At 49.6% G+C, this 19,345-nt stretch overlaps 1 protein-coding gene across 2 annotated transcripts in view; it reads right to left on the reverse strand.

Annotated features, from left to right (window-relative positions):
• Positions 1 to 19,104, reverse strand: part of LOC142489889 (retinol dehydrogenase 7-like) — a 63,673-nt gene extending 44,569 nt beyond the window's left edge. Inside the window, exon 1 of one of the 2 annotated variants that reach the window (XM_075591450.1) lies at positions 18,975 to 19,104. The gene's annotated coding sequence lies outside the window, so the exon portion shown is untranslated. The remainder of the gene's footprint in view (positions 1 to 18,974) is intronic. The other variant, XM_075591449.1, reaches the window with a different exon arrangement.
• Positions 19,105 to 19,345: the final 241 nt, after the last annotated feature.

A 19,345-nucleotide genomic window follows, 5' to 3' on the forward strand; every position in this document is an offset into this window, starting at 1 on the left:
TTTCCCTCCTTAAAGAATTCATTCCCAGTCCTCATTTCCCGGACCCCTCTCGGAGACCCAATTCAGTGTCCACCCTGGGCCAACAGGAGTACGAAATAAAGTCTCTCATCGACTCTCGATTGTCTAAAATTAGACTTCAGTTTTTGGTACACTGGAAGGGCTACGGGCCTGAGGAACGTTCCTGGGTACCTGCACATCACATCCATGCCCCCATTCTACTTTCTCTATTTCATCAGAAATTCCCCCCTCAAGCCGTGGTTGGATCACTCGGAAATTGATCCTCAAGGGGGGGATACTGTGACGACTCAGGAGATTCCTTCCCCTTCTTGTCCCTCTCTCCCATCTCCTGTTGCCCCTTCTACTCCTTCCCACTCCTCTCCATTGCCTTCTACCTCTCTTCCTTTGCCGCAGCGCGTCCCCCGCAGGTCTCGCATGCCCACGCGGTCCCTGAGTCCCTGAGTCCCTGCTACGATCCTCCCCGCTCAAACTCTCCCAAAGTGCCCGCATTAACTGCCCCAGTTGTGGCGTCCGTCATGTTGCCTCCTCCCTGCGTGGTGCCCGCGGCGCGGCGTTCCGCGCGCCTGGTGACGCGTCCGGTGCATGCGCTCCCTCAGCCCACAGAGGGCGCGCGCACACGCTCCTCCGCTGGTCTCCCTGACACACCTGCTCCCTCCTCTCTGCCTCTGCGTGCCATCTCGCGGTCACAGGTCACGCACGCGTTCCTCTCCTCTGGGCCCCGTGCCTCTCCTGCGTCCTCCCCTCAGTCCGTGCGGGCCATCTCTGTGTGGCAGCCTGTGCGCGCACATCCCCAGTTTACAGAGGGCGTGCACACATGCTTCTCTTATCCTGTTCCCCATGTCTCCGCCTCCCAAGCTCTACAGGCCATTCCCCTGACTGCCCCTTCTGTCTCCTCCTCTTCTCTCCCTGTCCTATCCCTGTCGTCTTCCACTTCTCTCTCTACTCCTCCCCTCTCTCCCATTGGTATGCCCTCCTTTATAACCCCTGTCTGTCCACTTCTTCCCCACTCTGCATAGTTCCTGTTTCCCTGTGTGTACCTGGCCTATGCTGTGCTCCCTCTGTGTTCCTGTTGTTTCCTGCTCCTGTGTTATCTTGGATTTCCCTGGCTTTGACTCCTGCTTGTCCTGGACTACTCTGCTCTTTGGTATCCCTTTGAACCCTGCTACGTATACCACTTCGCTTACCTCTGGCTTCCTAGGACCTGGCTTATACTCTGACGATTCTACCCTCTGGACTCCTGAACATTGGCACACGGACACGACTATTCTTACGGACATCCCCAAGCGTTGCAAGTATATACTAACACTCTTCCTACAGGCCCAGCAATGCTATACCACACTCTGGGCTTGCTCCCACTGCTGTGGGTGTGTGGTATCATACCGTTCCCACCTCAGTACTGGGGTCTAGCAAGGTCTGCGGGCATACAGGCGTGACACTCTGTTTGCTGATAGTCCATAGCCTCATCAGCTGGAAGAGCCTGGTAGGCTGCATGAGCTGGAGCCAGAGACGTTACACAGCGATCAACTGTCCAACCGTGAGCCATGGCTACCCTTTCAAAAGTGAGGAGGAATGCCTCTGGATTTTTGGTTGGCTTCATTTTAAGCAGCATCACCGGTGGGTTATTTGGAATCTCTGGTCTGACTGGGGCTGGGCCTGGAGCCAAGCATTTGGAGGAGCTTTTCTATTTGCTGGGCATGCCTCTCCTCTCGCTGGGCCTGTTGCTCAGCTTGCCAGACCTGCTGGCGCAGGAACTGAGAAAAAATCTCTTCCATTTTTTTTAAAAGTGTGTGTCCCTTCGGTTACAGGGGCTGTCTTAATCCCACTTCTGACACCACCTGTGGCGGGACGGCCTGTAGCAGAGATCAGGAAATACTCCACACGTGTAGTTTCAGGTTAAAGCAAATCTTGAGTGGCTTTACTTCTCCACAGCATAACTAAACATGTGGGCACACTGTCCCTTTCAGGCATAAACAAAACATAGCAAAATAAATCCTGCTCCACATTGGGAGAACTTACTAACACTGCAAGCCTATCTATCAGGCTTGCTGGCTAATCCATTTACCAAACCGTTAACATATATCAAACAATCAGAAAACAATATGAACAGTTCTTACTGTGATTTCAGAGATATACTGTAGTTGTGAATCCATCTGCATAGCAGCTTGTCTAGGATAGCTCTGAGACAGCCTCCTGATTACCAGCAAAGACTTCCTTATATCTCATCATGCTGGTTGTCAGGTGTCTTCTTACTTCCTGATCGCCCAGCTTTTTCTCCTGGGTTAACCTTCTGAGTGCTGGATGCAAGACTCAGATATATGTTTGCCAGGCATATTAATCAGTACCTGACTTCACCCTGTCACACTGGCCTCTAGGTGAAGTAGGGGGGGGGGAGACGGGTTACATTTGGAGGCGCTGCTGAGATGCGAGACAGGATAGGCTTTTAGAGCAGCAGGCAGCAGCAGAAAGCATGCAGCAAGGGGTCAGGCTCCTGAGGCTACACCAGGGACCTTGGGCACCCAGCCATGTTGAGGAAGGGGGGAGTCTCTCCATTTAGCTATACCAGATAGGGGATAAGCCTAGACCCTTACCGAGAGGGCATACCCTGAGGGTAAGATACTGGGGTGCGTGGTTACCCTTTACTCCACATATAGTCCTAAAGTGGGGGCATACCCTGTGGCGACACCAGGGCACGTGTTTACCCTACTTTAACTAGTTTGTACACAGTGGGACAGTCTATTAGCCTGGGGTTCAAAGATGTTCCAGGGGCAGAGCGCTAGCCAGGGGTTAGTGTCTTTTCCAGATTCTATAGAGTTCGTGCTCACAAAGTGGGGCAGTGTATTAGCCAGTGGTACATGTTCCAGGTGCAATGCATTAGCCTGGGGTTAATGCTTACTCCAGATTCTCCAAAATGGCGTCCACCACAAGGGTGGGAGCATGTGCGCGGACTGCTGTCCAAAATGGCATTCCCACCAAGCAAACGGGACCGTGGGTTGCTGTGCAAAGTTTTGCAGAAAGTTGCAAGCAAAGTGTAAGCTTTTGGCACCAAAAGAAGGCACCGCCCAGTGAGCTGATTGGCCTAGGTCAAAGCCAAGCCCAGCTAAGTAATAGAAGCCCCAACTCTGACATCCACCCAGGGGAGGAGCTAGTGAGAAGCAGCCAATTGAGGCTGTTGTAGGAGATGGGATGGGTTTGCAGCGCAGACCCCAGAACCATTTCGTTTTGGAAGAGCTAAAGAGAAGAGCTGCTGCATACACGCGGGGCCTCACTGTGTTAAAAAGGGCTCTATCTACTGGTCGAGTTGATTTGGAAGCGGCTAACTACATTCTCCCTGGCGGCTGCCTAGTGGTGAGAGTGGGAGGAAGCTACCATCTACGGTGCATCAGTGCACATTGCCACCTGCCTGGAGGGCCCTTCGACATAGAAGCACGGTGCCAGCACCGTGGCACTTATTTCCTGTGGCCGGCTAGCCCAGTGCCCACATAGACATGCCTGTTGCATTTGCGAGCTGTGACACCAACCGGTGCAACTGTTTTCCAGTATCCCCCTACCGCAGATGCTGTGGGCCCGTGTGCCCTTGTGAGCACTGCTGGGGGCGTCGGTGGTCCGGTGCCACTTCATAATGATCCTACCTCAGCTGCAGGGTATGCTGTGGGCCCGTGCGCCCTACCGCGACTGTCGCGGCCTACAACAATGCGGGCCCTCGAGTGACCGTGGAGCATGGTGGATCCCTAAGTCTTGTCGCCTGGGCGATTGGCTCACCCTGTCATCACGTCCTGGCGGAGGTCCCCCCCCTAGATGACGAGTTGTATGCTGCGGGACCTGTGGCCGAAAGACCCCCACTTAACTGTACAACCCGGATGAGTTCCGGTCCAGAGTGTCTATTTGCTGGGACCTCGTGAACTCAGGGCGATTGCCAAATTCTCCCCAGCTTGAGTATATTCATGCAGTCCTGACCAAGAGAAAAATCTGTCTCCTTCATACCCGTTCCTGCGGAAGCGGGGGTTCTGGAGCCATTGGAGATCTCCACAGCTTCAGACAACGTTGAGGAGTCAATCGACCGCCAGCGGAGACAACACTGGACGTCCCCTACCTTGGGTGAGAAGTCCAGTTCCTCTGTTGCAGCAGAGCTGGTTGTGGCCTACTCGCTGGTAGCATCGGTTGCGGCCTCGTCCGGTGCGCCGTCTGGTGACGAGCTTCCGGTCTCACCGGAAGTGATGTCATCAATGGCGCCGGGCGGTGGTAATACCGGAAGTCTTGCGAGAATGACGGCCAGGAGTGACGTCACCAAGATGGCGCCCGTGGAGCTGGTCACACTACCGCTGGAGCCTGAAACGGTGTGTGTAGACCTGGCCCCACCAGATGTCGCCAGCAGCAGTAAAGAGAATCCCTGTGCAAAGGGAACGAAGAGTGTTTCTGCCTTGATAACTTCCCCTGCTGGACTTGGTAGAGGACATCGCTTGGCAGCAGCTGAGGCATCCCTCCCAGTTGAAAGAGAGGTGAAGCCCAGGACTGTATCCCCTAAGAAAGAGGTTTTTGAGTCCCAGTCCCTGGCCCTATCTTTAAGTACAACTTCTGCTATTGCCCCCATACTGGACTTAAAGGATTTTGCCCAGAGTCACTCAGCCCCTACCACTGCCTCGTCATCCACGTGCAGTTCTCAGGGTGTGAAATCCATTGATCCTGCTGTTCAAGGTTTTGTACTGACCAAATTCCCTGAAGAAATATATGTTAACAAGTGGTTAAGTGATGGTTCAGATTCAGATGACAACAAATCAGTTTCCAGGTGTATTAAAAGGCCGGGAAGTCAGACTTCCGGTGACGTCACCGCCGATGGTTTGCTAATGAAGGAGCTCCCGGCACCCTCGCATACATAGCTACAAGAATAGGCACTATCCCCCACCCCAAACTCCCCGAATTTGGCTCCCACCCGACATCAAACACCGGAGAGATGACAGGGAAGGCGCAAAAGATGAACCCAAACCCTGTCACCAAGTTCTTTGCTCTGGCACAGCGCCTGGTAGACATCAGCCCTGCAGGGCAAGATGGCGCTGAGGAGGAACCGGAGCACGAGGCGCGCAGCGGCCGACATAGCCCGATCGAGACGGACCCCCCCGTCCTAAATAAAGAATTTTTTGACTCCCTCATAGTCAAAATGAGGAGGGGGTCCAGGAACACGGAGAAAGCCCTCCAAACCATACGAACCGAGGTGGGAGCGCTGACGGAGCGGACGGAGGACCTTGAGGCAAAAATGGAGGGAGTAACTAACTAGCAGGCCGAGACCCATGAGGAGGTCTTGAGATGTGGGGAGGCGATCCGCGACCTGCAAAGTGCGCTCGAGGACCTCGAAAATAGGGAACGGAGGCAGAACATCCGCCTCAGAAATATCCCTGAAGCTATCACCCACGAGGAACTGCAGCCCTACCTCCGCAGACTCTTCTTGCAGCTTGTGCCCGACCTGTGCGAGCACGACCTTTATACCGACCGAGCCCACAGAGCCCTAGGACCGAAGCCATCAGACCCCAACCGGCACAGAGACGTGGTGCTCAAAATGCACGTTTACTCTGCAAAAGAACGAATCATGGCGGCTGCCAGAGATCTGCGCTCCGTTACGATGGACGGAGTGGCAATCCAGCTCTTCAATTACCTGTCCAGCATAACAATAAACAAAAGAAACGCAATGCGACCACTTACCTCCCACCTCAGAGACCAAGGGGTTAAATACCGCTGGGGATTCCCCTTTAAGTTAGTGGTGCTCTGCAATGGCCGCCACTATACGGTGTCTGCCCCTGAAGATGTGAAAGATTTTCTAAAAGCATTAGGGATCCCCCCTCCCCAGAAGAACAACCGCCCCCCCACTGATGCGACGACGGAGACGGGCCCCCAGGAAACCCCCCGAGCATCGGATAGGCTGGCCAGCCAATGACTTCGTTGAATCCTGACGACCCCGCCGCCTTCCGGAGCTGAAGGAGCCACAGGACGCCCTCGCAAGCATCCCGCACAAACCGTGCCCCAGCTGCTGCAACGACCGCAGCAGACGGCTGCCACTAAAGACCCCAGCGGCTAAGAGACCCCACAGGCCCTGCAGGCCCCAACATAACAGCCCACGAGCTTTCTCCCCCCCTCCACACCCCACCCCCCTTCCTCCCCTCCCCTCTCCCTCCTCACCCCCCTTCCCCCCACCCCCCACCCCACCCCCCTCTCTGTCTCTGCCCCTGCCCCCACACTCCCCACCCCTGCCCCCTCTCTCCCGACCCCTCCCCCCACTTTCACCCTCCACCCCCCTCCCCCCTCCGCCCCTCCCCCCCTGTCTCCCACCCTCCCCCCAAACCCGAGTAACCTACCCACTTACCTTCCCGTACCCCCCCGATGCAAGGGGAACCAACACTGTACCCATGGAGGCCTGGTCACCAGCGGAGGAGAGCAACATCCACGCGCTGCTCCTCCTGCCCAGCAGAGGTCATCTTCTCGCGATCCCGACGGACGAGACCAGCACCAGGCCTCCAACCTGAGGAGGCCAAACGCCAGAAGCGGAGAACAGGGACTCAGCAGACAGACGCCCCCTTTCAGGGACAGCCGCCGGAGGCCCCCTTCCCCCCCCCAACCTGCCGGAGGCCCCCTTCACCCCCCAACCCGCAGGGGACATGTTGTATGCGCAAACATTGGCCCCACTCCCAGCTCCCTCCCACCTCCCCCCCAAAGATAGGCCTGCTTCCTCCTTGGCCCCCACCGCAAGGGGCCTATGCTCCCCTCCCCTTCCGCTCCCCCCCTACCCTGAAGGTGCGCACCCCCCCCCACACACCCCAACTCCCCCTACCCCCGAAGGGTCTCCCCCCCCTCCCCAGTCAAACCAAGGCCCGCGCTGGGTGCCGCTCCCCTCCAAAATGACTCTGCTGTCCCCCCAATATACCTCCACCCCACCAATCAGCTAAATGATAACGCCAGGAGGACCTCCGAGTACTTAACCCAGTGTTACCTCCCGTCCCTCACACAAGAAGTCTGTGTAGAACTCCGCAAAGTCACGCGCGATGTCTTTCTCGTTGTACGAGATTTGGCCGTTCTTGGTCCTGATTTTTGTGATCTGGGCCTTTGTCTTAATGCCTCTTAGTTTCGAGGCCAGAAGCTTGTCTGCTTTGTTACCCCTATCGTAGAACCGCTTGTTGGTCCATTTCAGCGCTCTCTCTACCTCGTCAAGTTGGAGCACTTTTAGTTCCGATCTTGGGGCCTATGCAGAGAGCAGCGCTATTTCGAAATTCGCCATTTTTTGGAGAAAATCGCGCAGAAAGCAGCAGAAAATGGCGAGTTCCGAAAAACGCGCCAATTTTTCTTTTCTATTTGTAAAACTCGCCTCGCGGCTGGCGAGAACCTCAATCTCGCCAGTTTTAAAAATATCCGTATGCAGAGAGGCGCGAACGGCATCTAGCGGCTGTTCGCGCCAATAAAATGGCGCGATTGTCTCCGTTTTGCCTCGCCAAAAAAAACTGCCGCTCGCGGCCATTGCAAAGGGAAAAAAAAAGGCGCGAATTTGTTTTAACACATTTCTGAAGCGCGCATCTCGCCAATTTAAACTCGCCACACGCATCCATGTTAAACATAGCAGAATTCGTACTTTTCTGCATATGGAGATTAAAACTCTCCAAAAAAGCTACTTTTTAATAAATTCGCCAATTTTAAAATTCGCTGCTCTCTGCATAGGCCCCCTTGCCTTTTCAAGGGTTCTAAGCACCTTTTTCGAGAGGGATTGTTTGTGTAAGCGCTCTAGCGCTAGGATTTTTTCAGTGAGTTCTTTCTGGGCTTTTTGCTTTAGTTTTTTCTTATAGGAGGCTAACGAGATGAGTTCCCCTCTAATGGTGGCTTTGTCCGCTTCCCAGAGCATTGCTGCTGCTGCTGGGACCGAGCCTTTGTTTAGTTGGAAAAAGGTGCTTAGTTTTTGCTTGATCGTCTTGACCACCTGAGGGTCATTGAGGAGCGAGTCGTTGAGTTTCCAGTTGTACACTGATGACTTGACGAATGGTAGAGAGAGGGTGAGTGCGATAAAGGGGCCTCATCTCGGAGATTTACAAAACATTGGAGGCAGCTCAACCCCCCCACAACCACTCATATATGCAAAGGTGGAACGAAGACCTGAACACTACCATAGACCTTGAGGACTGGGAGGATATCTGGGAGGCAGCTACCAAAACATCGATTTGTACCGTCACAAAAGAAAACATCTACAAAATACTATTTCACTGGTACCTGACCCAGAGTAGACTGAGCCAGATCTACCCAGGCACCCCCGACGAGTGCTGGAGGGGATGTGGTCAAAGGGGAGACATGTTCCACATTTGGTGGACATGCCCGGAGATCCAAAGATTTTGGACCCGGATCCAGAGCCTCCTGACCGAGACTCTGGATGTAGAAATCCCACTGGACCCCCTGACCTATGTGCTGGGAAAACCAGTCGATGACCTTCCTGCCCCCATAGCTAGACTCACAGCAGCGATCCTAACGGCCGCCAGATGCTGCATAGCAGCGGCCTGGAAGAAAATCAAAGCCCCCTCCAGGAGAACGGTAATCACTAGGATAGATGGAATTATGAGTATGGAGAGACTGACGGCCATGCTGAGGCAAAAAATGCCGCAATTTTATAGAACCTGGGAACCTTGGCCGGGGATGGGAACCCCGATTCTGGCACAAACCTTAGTGCAGCCTTAGATCCCAGAACTCCGAACCCCAAAACATACCATCCCTGCTATATTCCCCCCCCCCTTCCTCCCCCCCTCTCTCTTCCCAAGTCATCCCCAACTATCCACCCGCCCTTCGTCACCCCCTCTCTTTTTCACCACTGTAAATGGGAAAATGGCTTATTGTGTATCATCAACTGCCCCCCTACCATGTACATGTAATGTGCCTCGTTGCCACGAGGGCTTGATTACCAATGCTTGTAAACATGTACCAATACGCAGACTGACACCTATAAAGGAAAAATATTAAAAAAAAAAAAAAAAAGGCCGGGAAGTAGAGGCTCCTAATAGTCCTTCAAGAGGTTCTCAGGGTCCCTGTCAGAGGCTTCTATACAGTAGTTTCATTGCCATCGGGGTCAGCAAGTGACTTGTTCCCTTTACCAGCCAAATCTGTAACTGCTGGATCTGAGTCTACCTCTCCAGAACCATGTCACTGGTAGTACCCCTTATTCCAAGTTTATGCCCCTGAGTTATGATACACAAGGTTCATACTGAGCAGCGGTCCCATTGTGGACCATTGGTGGGAAGAGGGAGCATTTAATATCGATGAAAAAGCAGAGATTCTCTTTAAAAGAGAGAACGAAATCAAGATGGGTGTCCGCCTCCCTAAAGGTTCTCCCAGCCTGGATAGAAAAGTTAATCCGCAAGACCCAGGGTTTTGAGTATTATGAGGAAAGGGAAGGGGCAGGAAAATTGTCAAACTGAGCAGAGCTGATAGAGCAATACGTACCAAGTTTAGGCAGTCCCATGGGTACTATTTCCCGTATGTTCCTGAGCCTATCATGCAGGACATAGACGACAACCGGCGGGAATTGTTAAGGTTGGATGTTATAGATTATTTGCAGAGAAAGACCAGCCATAAAGAGTTCATCACAGAATCCCTGATATATATCATCATGGGGGAGTGGATGATAGGGACGTGCATATTCAAAGACCGAGTAGAGGTACGCCAAGAAGCAGGTGTACCCAAAGTGTATTCAGTGTGGATTGAAGAGTTTGACAGGTGGCCTGTTAAGAAGCCGGACCCAAGATATTATCTTTGAACCAGATTACATTGTTATGTGTTCCTACCATCCCTGATGTAAGTGGATGGTGCATTATTAATCAAGTCATGTAATTTTTCTGTCATTCTGCAGGTCTCCAGGATGACAGACAGTGCCCCTAAATTCGGACCCAAGTGGGGTCGTTGGGGTTTTTCACCCAGGGGAGGATGTAACAGGGTATGTCCAAACCTTGCCTGTTCCTCTCCACCCAGTGTATCTGCTTTATAAACCCTGTTAAGATCCAGGCATTAGCACGTTAATCTGTGGGCTCTTGACCCCCCTTCTGCTTCACGGGACAGTGAAGGAAGGTCTGTTGTGACTCATGGCCTGTGTACAGCCCCTTGTAGGTGGGTACAGTCCATGAGCCCACCCCTTCTGGAAGTTTCTAAAGGGAGTAGGCTAAAGTTAGAGTAGTTCCTCTGAGCTCCTCATGGAGTGAGGATGTGCTAGAAGAGTCTTCCTCTCCACCTTGGAGAGAGAGAATGGAGGAGTGTGTCTCTGCCTGATCCCTGGCTAGGGTGAAGGAGGGATGAAGCAGGTGGAAACAATGAGTCTTCCCCATTGCGGGGTAAGCATGTTCAATTGGCTGGCTAGTCAAGACCACCTGGAGCAGTGGAAGTAAGCACCGTCCAGAAGTCCTGAGGTGTATGCAGAAAACTGTGCTGCTAAGCTGTGTAAGATGTATACTGCGAATAAAGATCCTGCAATTATACTTCAGCCTATGGTGTCAGTCCCTGGGCTGAGAGAAGGTATGTGTGTAGTGGTGGGTGCTGACGCCTACACTGTGGGAGCCATCACTACTGGAGGTGCTGAAACACCATGAAAGAACCAGAGTCCTGTGGACCAGTCATGTCTGTCTCATAACATCCTGCAGACCACTCAGACCTCCTGCGAACCAACAAGTGAAGCACCAAACAGGGAGGTAACACGCTCCCTTCCCAGATACTGGCCTCTCGGTGTGGTAGGGGAGGGGGGGGGGGGAAACACGGGTTACACATACAGACGTAGGGTTAATGTCATTTTCTGGTACCCATCAGCTGTAGAGGATTCCCTGCTTAAAGACCCCTGGGACGGGAGATTTGTGGAGATGCAGAGTGGTGGTGTGCTGTGTGCTGCATCTTGCAAACAGAGCTGACAAAAGCATCAACTTTCCATTTGGGCTGAGTATTGTGCAACTTGTCTCTTTAATAAGGGAGTGTAAAGTCCTCATGGAGTAAGAGTGCGTTGACGGACCGGGGTTTGGCCGTGCAGCCTCTATCCTCCCCACCTTCTCATCCCCCTCTCTATAGGGCACCGTTTGTTTGCGAGTGAACTCGTCTGCAGTTTACTTCCGGATCAGCAATATTGTGGCTTTCTTCATTTAGGAGGCTCAGCTGACGGACTCCCTGTTACTACCACTCATGGTCAGCAATTGGTGAGATCAAACCAAGTACTATTATGTACATTTTACATACTGGAAGTGCCTAAATATCTCTGTTTTTTCCTCTGGACTATTCTGTATTTGGTGATTACACATTACTCTCCCCTGAATGAGCTAGTCCACTTGTACAGTATATTAATGTGTGTATAGTTTACAGGTTTTTCCTCTACTGGATATCATCTTATGATTGGTCCTATTGTTTTTTTAATCATTATTGTTTTTTATTGCATTTATATGTTTTTATTATCTATCTCAAATTGTTTATCAAGTCAGGGGCATTTATTATCTAAATAAATTGTTTATATTTTTCAATATACTATTGGTTATTTGCGCTCTTATTTTTTTTTTTTTTTTCAACTTTATTTGCGCTCTTATTTTTGTGTGTGTTCGTGTGTAAACAATATATATATATATATATATATAGATATATATATATATATATATATATATATCTATATATATATATATATATATATATATATAACAACATTACTATTCTCACGTCCGGTAAAGGAAGACTGCACTCAGATCAGCATAGGCAAAAAAGTCTGTATTAGGCATTAATACAAAATGAACAGGCCGCTCAATCCTACTTTTCGGTTCCGGAGTGGAACCTTTCTCAAGGGGGGTGCCAATGTTTCGGTTCTGGAGTGGAACCTTTCTCAAGGGGTGTGTATATTGTGACAGAGTCACTGACTCAGTAGGCTGTGACAGTGAATGCAGAGATGCTGCAGCCAGATCACTAAGTGTTAATCTCCTCAGACAGAAAGAAGCACACCTGCAGCCTAATTAAACAGGGGCTGAACTATCAGTGAAACAAGTGCTTTAAAAAGCAGGAAGTTGCTCACACAAGGTGAGCTTGTTTTTCCACAGGAAGGTGGAGAGAACTCTCCCGGCTTGGAAGCCGTAGCAGCTGCTGCTGCTCTGTTCCCCAGTCCTGCGAGGAGCTTTGCTGCTGGGACCAGCTGGGACCAGCTGGGACCCCAACCCAGGATAATGATAAACATTGCTGCGAGGCTGGACACAGCCTGCTCCCCGGAACCGTGTTCCTGTTTGCTGTTTGGAGCTGAAACAGATAAGACTTTATTCTTATTATGCTTATTGGTTATCGTTTGTGTAGCATGTTTTGGGCATGACCAGATTAGCTGGCTGTCCTGTTAGTAAGGGCTCAAGAAGTGAGTTAGTGTCCCTAACGGGACTAGGCTTTAATTTGCAAGAAAGTAGTTTCTTAAATGGACAGTGCACCCGTATTTATTTTGGTTGTGGCTAATAAACCACTATAGTTGAACGTTTCCCACCGTGTCTAGCGTCTTACTGACCCCGCCGCGAGGCCGTCCTGCCACAGGTGGTGTCAGAAGTGGGATGCTACGCCTCTGGGGGTCAGTAGATGAAGATGTGTTGAGACACTGAACTCAAGCAAAAAAAAAAAAAATGATTTTTTGCTGAAGCATGGAAGTTACAGCTAGCAAGCGCTGAGTGTAAATTTTGCCCCGTCGTGTATGAAAGGATTGCTGTGTAAAGCTAATGCCTTTTGCTGAAGTGAGTGAATTTGCAGCTAGCAAGTGCTGTGAGCAAAGTTTGCCCTGTCTGGTAAAAAAGAAAGTGAAAATGAATTTTGGCAAAGATGTTGCCCTAAGAAGAACCCAGAAGGTTCAAAGATTGTAAAGCCCATACAAGTTATGTGTGTTGTGCAAAGTCTGCCTCGTCGGGTGTGAAGAAAAAAAAAAAATCCGGGGTTTTAAAATGGCCGCCGTCATGTGTCAGTTTTGCAATGTACATAACCATACAAAACAGTGTCCCTTCAGGCCATACGATGATGATGATGATGATGACGACTCGTATGTGGCCCCTGGAGGAGAGCCGTACCCACAGATGAATTTAGTATGCTGGGCCTGTCACAAAGTAGGTCACATTGAAGATGTGTGCCCCAAAATTTTCAAAGACAAACAGCTGCAAAAGCAAGCAACGCCCTATGAGTGCAAGCAAGATGTGGAAGCTGATACCAGTGAGCGTGTGCCCAGTACCACTGATATCTCTGGAGCTAATAAATCAAAAAGAAAGAAGAAAAAGAAAACTGTTCCTCAAATCACAGGGGAAGTGACCAAGCCACTTGAACCTGCGCTGTCAGGACATGCGTCAGAAAGGCGCCGAGATGTGCTGCAGACCGGCGTGACCGGCAGAATTGTCACAGGAACGGTGGCAAAGGAAAAGGAGGAGCAAAGGGAAGCTGAATCCTTGATCCAGGGAAAAGAGGCCTTAATTTCTGCACTACAAACTGCCCAGCGTGATTATGATGTCTTACAGAAACAATTGAATAGGGAGCGAGAAGCTAATGCAGAGGTACAGAGGTGTATACTCCCAGCTATACAAGAGTATGCGGCTTTAAAGAAAACAGAGCAACTCTTGCGGAGTGAGTTGGAGGAGCTGACGACAAGCTTGAATAAAGCCAACACCGCAATTGCTAACATGGAATCAGAGAGAACAAGTCCTGACTGGAGACTATGCTATCAGATGTCCCAGAGAGATGTGCAAAACTTCATCAAAGACTTAGAAGTTTCTCACCAAGAAGCTAGCACGCTCAAAACAGAGCTGGAGCTCTCACGCCAGGAGGGCCACAGTCTAAACACAGAGCTGGGTATGTTGAAGGAAACCCATGAGAATGCCCTGAGGGATTTAGAGACTGTAAGGAAGGAGAATGTAAGTCTGACGCAGAAAAATTCAGACTTGACTGATCAAATCAGTAAAGGTGATAAGAAGCTCCACCAAGCAGGAAAAGTGGAGAAGCAATTGATCCAGGAAAAGCTAGAGGTGCAGGAAGCACTGCAGAATGCAGAGTGGATGCAACGTGTCTCCCTGCAGCAGCACACACAGGCAACGCACTTATGGCAGAGCCAGCTGCAAGAGCTACATGCAAGTCTGCAAGCAGCCAAGGAGAAGCAGCGAGTGCTACAGGAACGGCTGAGTACCCAGTATGTCCCCACAGAACAGCATGAGGAACTGAGGGCCACGCTGTATGCCACAAGAGCATCGCTAGGGGCAGAGCTGGGTACTTTGAAGAAAGCCAATGAAACGGACCTAAGGGATATAGAGACTGTGAAAATGGAGAATATAAACCTGAAGGAAGAGGTTTTAAACCTGACTGGTCAGGTCAGTGATGGGACTGAGAAGCTTCACCAAGCGCAGAAAGTGAAGACGCAATTGGCGCAAGAAAAAAATGAAGTACAGGCTGCTCTGCAGAATACAGAGAAAATGCTGGAAAAAGAATGCCTCGCCCTGGAGCAGCTGAAGATCACGTTGAGCGCCACAAGAGCATCGCTGGAGGTGGAGCTTAGAAGCCAGGTGACTCTGTGTGAGAGGGAACATGAGAAGGTCCAAAGACTGGAGCAAGAGCTGGAGAAGCAGAGAGGCAACTCCATCTCCATGAGTCAGTATGCCAAGGAGAAGAAGCCTGGAAGACAGAAGCAACAGCGATACTGGCGACAAGAACTGCAGAGCTCAAAAAGATGGAGGAGGCGTTGATGCAAACCCAGAGTAAGCACCGGGAAGAGGTGAAGGCCCTGAGAGGGGACTGGCAGCATCAGATTGAAGAGCTGCAAACGCAGGTTGCTGAGCGCAAGATACAGCTCGCCGAGCGGGAGAAGGTGACCGTCCGACAGGTGGTTTGCCTGATGTTGCACCATGAAATCGAGATGGCTGATATCCACAAGCGGCTGGACTACACGACCAATGAGGGGGCCCGGCTACAGCTGGAGCTAGACAAGGTCCGGGAGGAGCACCAGCAGCTGCAGGTCCAGAATAAAGAAAGAGAGACAGATTTAAGCCTTGCTCTGAGTCTGCTAGGAGACGTAGAATCGCGACTCAATTCTAACGAAGATGAACTAGCAGCCGCACTGAGTGAAAGAAGAAAGGCAGAAGGACTGCTTCAAGACCTGAGGAAGAACCTGGAGTCTGAGTGTGCTGGCCGCAAGATGGCGGAGAAACAAAAGTGTGACCTGGTCAAGGAGCTTGAGGCTCTGAAGACTGAGCGGGACGCTACGTTGGACTCTACGGCTGACCAGCAGGAGGTTTCTCAGATGAAGCTGGAGGAAAAGCTTGCAACCCCAAGACAGACGTTTGGGTTACTGAAGCAGTCCAAGGAAAAGGTGGCGGTAGAGATAAAACAAGGGAGGCACTCCAGGAAACATGACCGTGATACCGTTGCAGAACTACAGTCTACTTTCCACAAGGCACGGAATGCGAAGGTCAAATTGCGATGCACTAGCACAGTAAGAATCCAATCAAACTACAGTGCCCAGGGGACACAAAGTGGATTCCTTGCCATGAGGGCAGCCACTGTGAAGAGACAGCCGCGAATGAGACGGAAGTGTGCCCGTGATCATAAGAGGCGAAAGACCGCACAGATGGTCCAGCAAATCTCCCAACAGAGTAAGTTAAAGAGTCAAGACAGAAAGGCCCAAGCCTATGAGTCTGCTGACCGTAAAAGAGATGTGCCATGGGGTGTACTTCGGGTTAAAAGGAATCCCGACCAAGTTGAAGTACTGAAGATAAATGGTGTGGAACCCAACACTGAAGGTACACTGAGGAAGAAAGGTCCAAAAGAGAAGGCCAAACAGTCACTGGCGAGTGTATGCAATGAGCTGACCGAGGTCAATGCTCTTCTACAGGATATGGGAGACTCTGAGCACAAAAGGACAAGGACAACAATGCATCTTCAGGATTTACAGATCAAGGACACAGGTAGCGTGGATATACCAGCGGATGCCGCGAAATCAAGGAAATTACAGTTAAAGATTGCAGATTTAAGAGTGCAGCTTAACGAAGCCAAACAAGCCTTGGAGGACTCCATAGTTTTACAAGATTTCAGTCTTGCTTCTGAATTAAAGGAGATAGTGAGGTACCAGTCCTCAGGCCCAGATGGCCTGGTAATTACCCCAAAAAGAAAATGCCTAAATTGGAAGGCAAGAAAAAAAAAAGGGGGAGGGAAGGGCCGACGTCAGACATTGGCGACAAAGATGCTGGTGCACGGGAATGGTGCACGGACCGCTCCACAGGACAATGTTTCGCTGGGGAGAGGGATATGTGACAGAGTCACTGACTCAGTAGGCTGTGACAGTGAATGGAGAGATGCTGCAGCCAGATCACTGAGTGTTAATCTCATCAGACAGAAAGAAGCACACCTGCAGCCTAATTAAACAGGGGCTGAACTATCAGTGAAACAAGTGCTTTAAAAAGCAGGAAGTTGCTCACACAAGGTGAGCTTGTTTTTCCACAGGAAGCTGGAGAGAACTCTCCCGGCTTGGAAGCCGTAGCAGCTGCGGCTGCTCTGGTCCCCAGTCCTGCGAGGAGCTTTGCTGCTGGGACCAGCTGGGACCCCAACCCAGGATAAAGATAAACATTGCTGTGAGGCTGGACACAGCCTGCTCCCCGGAACCGTGTTCCTGTTTGCTGTTTGGAGCTGAAACAGATAAGACTTTATTCTTATTATGCTTATTGGTTATCGTTTGTATAGCATGTTTTGGGCATGACCAGATTAGCTGGCTGTCCTGTTAGTAAGGGCTCAAGAAGTGAGTTAGTGTCCCTAACGGGACTAGGCTTTAATTTGCAAGAAAGTAGTTTCTTAAAGGGACAGTGCACCCGTATTTATTTTGGTTGTGGCTAATAAACCACTATAGTTGAACGTTTCCCACCGTGTCTAGCGTCTTACTGACCCCGCCGCGAGGCCGTCCTGCCACAATATATATATACAGCCCTGAGGAAGGTCTCTCTGTGAGACCGAAACGTCGGCTTACGTGTGTTTTATGTCGTGAATACATACTTTTGGATTAACCCCGTGCAGTTTGCTGTCTCTTTACTGGTCCCTGGATTGGTTCGTATGTTATATATATATATATATATATATATATATATATATATATATATATATACATACACACACATATATATACAGTTTATCAATTTGAAATATTACTGTGTGCTCATTCGCAAGTCTTAGACAGGTCTGCAACCCTGCCTTTCACCATTATCACCCAGCACAGTGCTTTCACTGCTGCAAGGGATTCTGGGAAGTGACATGCAAATGAGCACAGAGTGCCACCTTTTGCTTCAAAACCATATGACATGGTCCCCTATAAGCTTATGCATGCTGCATTGCACCGCTTTTGAACACAGCCTGGGTTAAGCTGCATAGTCAGTAAATCTATATCCTCACCGGGCAGACTTTGCAGCAGATTTTCCAGAAAGAACGATACAGCACACAAAGTAAGATGAACTCCAAGGTGTATTGTAGGTAATTGACACAAAAACCCAACGTTTCGGTCCTACAAACGGGGCACTCCCTTACTAAAGGTCCTGTTTGTAGGACGAAACGTTGGGTTTTTGTGCCACTTACCTGCAATAAACCTTGGAGTTCATCTTACTTTGTGTGCTGTCTCGTTCTTTCTGGAAAGCATGCTGCAAAGTCTGCCCAGTGAAGATATTTTTGTCTATTTGTTTATTACAGTATGAGACAAGCATCAACAATTAGTATTATACACGTGAGTGCCATCTGTTCATATATGTATATACTGTATCTGTTATCCGACTTTCGACACATAGTGTTGAGCTTCAATGTATGAAAAATGTGGGTATTTCTCCCCCCCCCACCTTATTCTTTGAAAGTTTATGTTTTTGATTTCTCTGTACCCCTCCCCCCCATGTAGACCTCCACCCCCCCAACCCCCCATAAGTACATTGAAGGATAAGATATTTTCTGGATGTTTCAAATGTTCAATGTACTGTTTTCTGTATATTTGAAAATACAAAAATTTGGTTAAAAAAAACCTCTCCAGTCATGAACTTGTTTTGCAAAAGAAAAAACCCTTTATTACACTGCGTTAAAAGCATTATTTCTATAAGGGACACTTGCAAAACTTTAAAGAGGTTAAATCTGTTTTAGAGACATCTGGAGTTAGGTTACCATATGTTAGAGCAGGGGTGCGCAAACTTTTTAGTCTGTGCCCCCCACCCACCTGATCACCGGCGTTAACTGGTCTCTGACCAGGTAAGTGAGTTACAGAGGCGTCACGCGTGCTCCCTCAGCATTTCATTTAAATGCTTTGGGGAAGAGTGCGAGTCATCTCTAAGCGACACGCCACCCCACCCAGAAAATCATGTGCCCCCAAGTTTTCACACCCCTGTGTTAGAGCATCCTTTGACTTCTCAATGTACAGTATTACAGGCATACCCCGGTTTAAGGACACTCACTTTAAGTACACTCACGAGTAAGTACACCTAGCTCAATAGGCATGCGCCTGAACAGCAATACCGGCTCCCTACCTGTACCGAAGCTGTGCACAAGCGGGGAGACTATAGAGCCTGTTACACATGCGTTATTTACATCAGTTATGCACGTATATGACGATTGCAGTACAGTATATGCATCGATAAGTGGGGAAAAAGGTAGTGCTTCACTTTAAGTACATTTTCGCTTTACATACATGCTCCGGTCCCATTGCGTATGTTAATGCGGGGTATGCCTGTACTAAAATTTTGGAAGTTCCCTGTTGCTCGGAAGGTAAGATACAATACAGAGTTAGGTCCTGTACTTGGGGCATTATCGAGTATGTGATGATTTTGGAGGATATGTTACCTCTTTATTGACCCTTTGTTTATATGAAAAAGTACGGAGTTGGATTATATAAAACCACAATTGGTTTAGCCCTTTCTTGAAATGCTGTTTACTTACAGTATAACCTATTTTGTAAACTCAAAAAAAGCATAAAAAGCACTCACCTTTAAAAGGTTACAAAGCCAAATATCTGAACAATCTCTGTAGGTCAGTGGTAACGTGGCTCCCAGCTAACAAGTCAAACATGCACATGCACACAGAACTGTGCTGCTACTGCATAATATCTGAAGGAGGGATTATCTCTCAAATAAAAGGCACAGCATATTTATTCAGCAGGAAGGGGGGGCGAGGGAGGGAGACAGAGACACTAGAGGTAAAAGCAAATAGGCACAGTTGCCTCAGGTCTGACTTAAGTTTTGCATTTAGCCTATTTTCTCAAATACAAAGAAATAATTACAAAAACTATAGTTGATCTAATAAAAAAAAAAAAAAAAGAAGGAGTAGTGGATATAAAGACAGGGCAATTTACAGTGTA

Source organism: Ascaphus truei, chromosome 3 (genome assembly GCF_040206685.1).
Source record: "Ascaphus truei isolate aAscTru1 chromosome 3, aAscTru1.hap1, whole genome shotgun sequence".
Classification (NCBI taxonomy): Eukaryota; Metazoa; Chordata; class Amphibia; order Anura; family Ascaphidae; genus Ascaphus; species Ascaphus truei.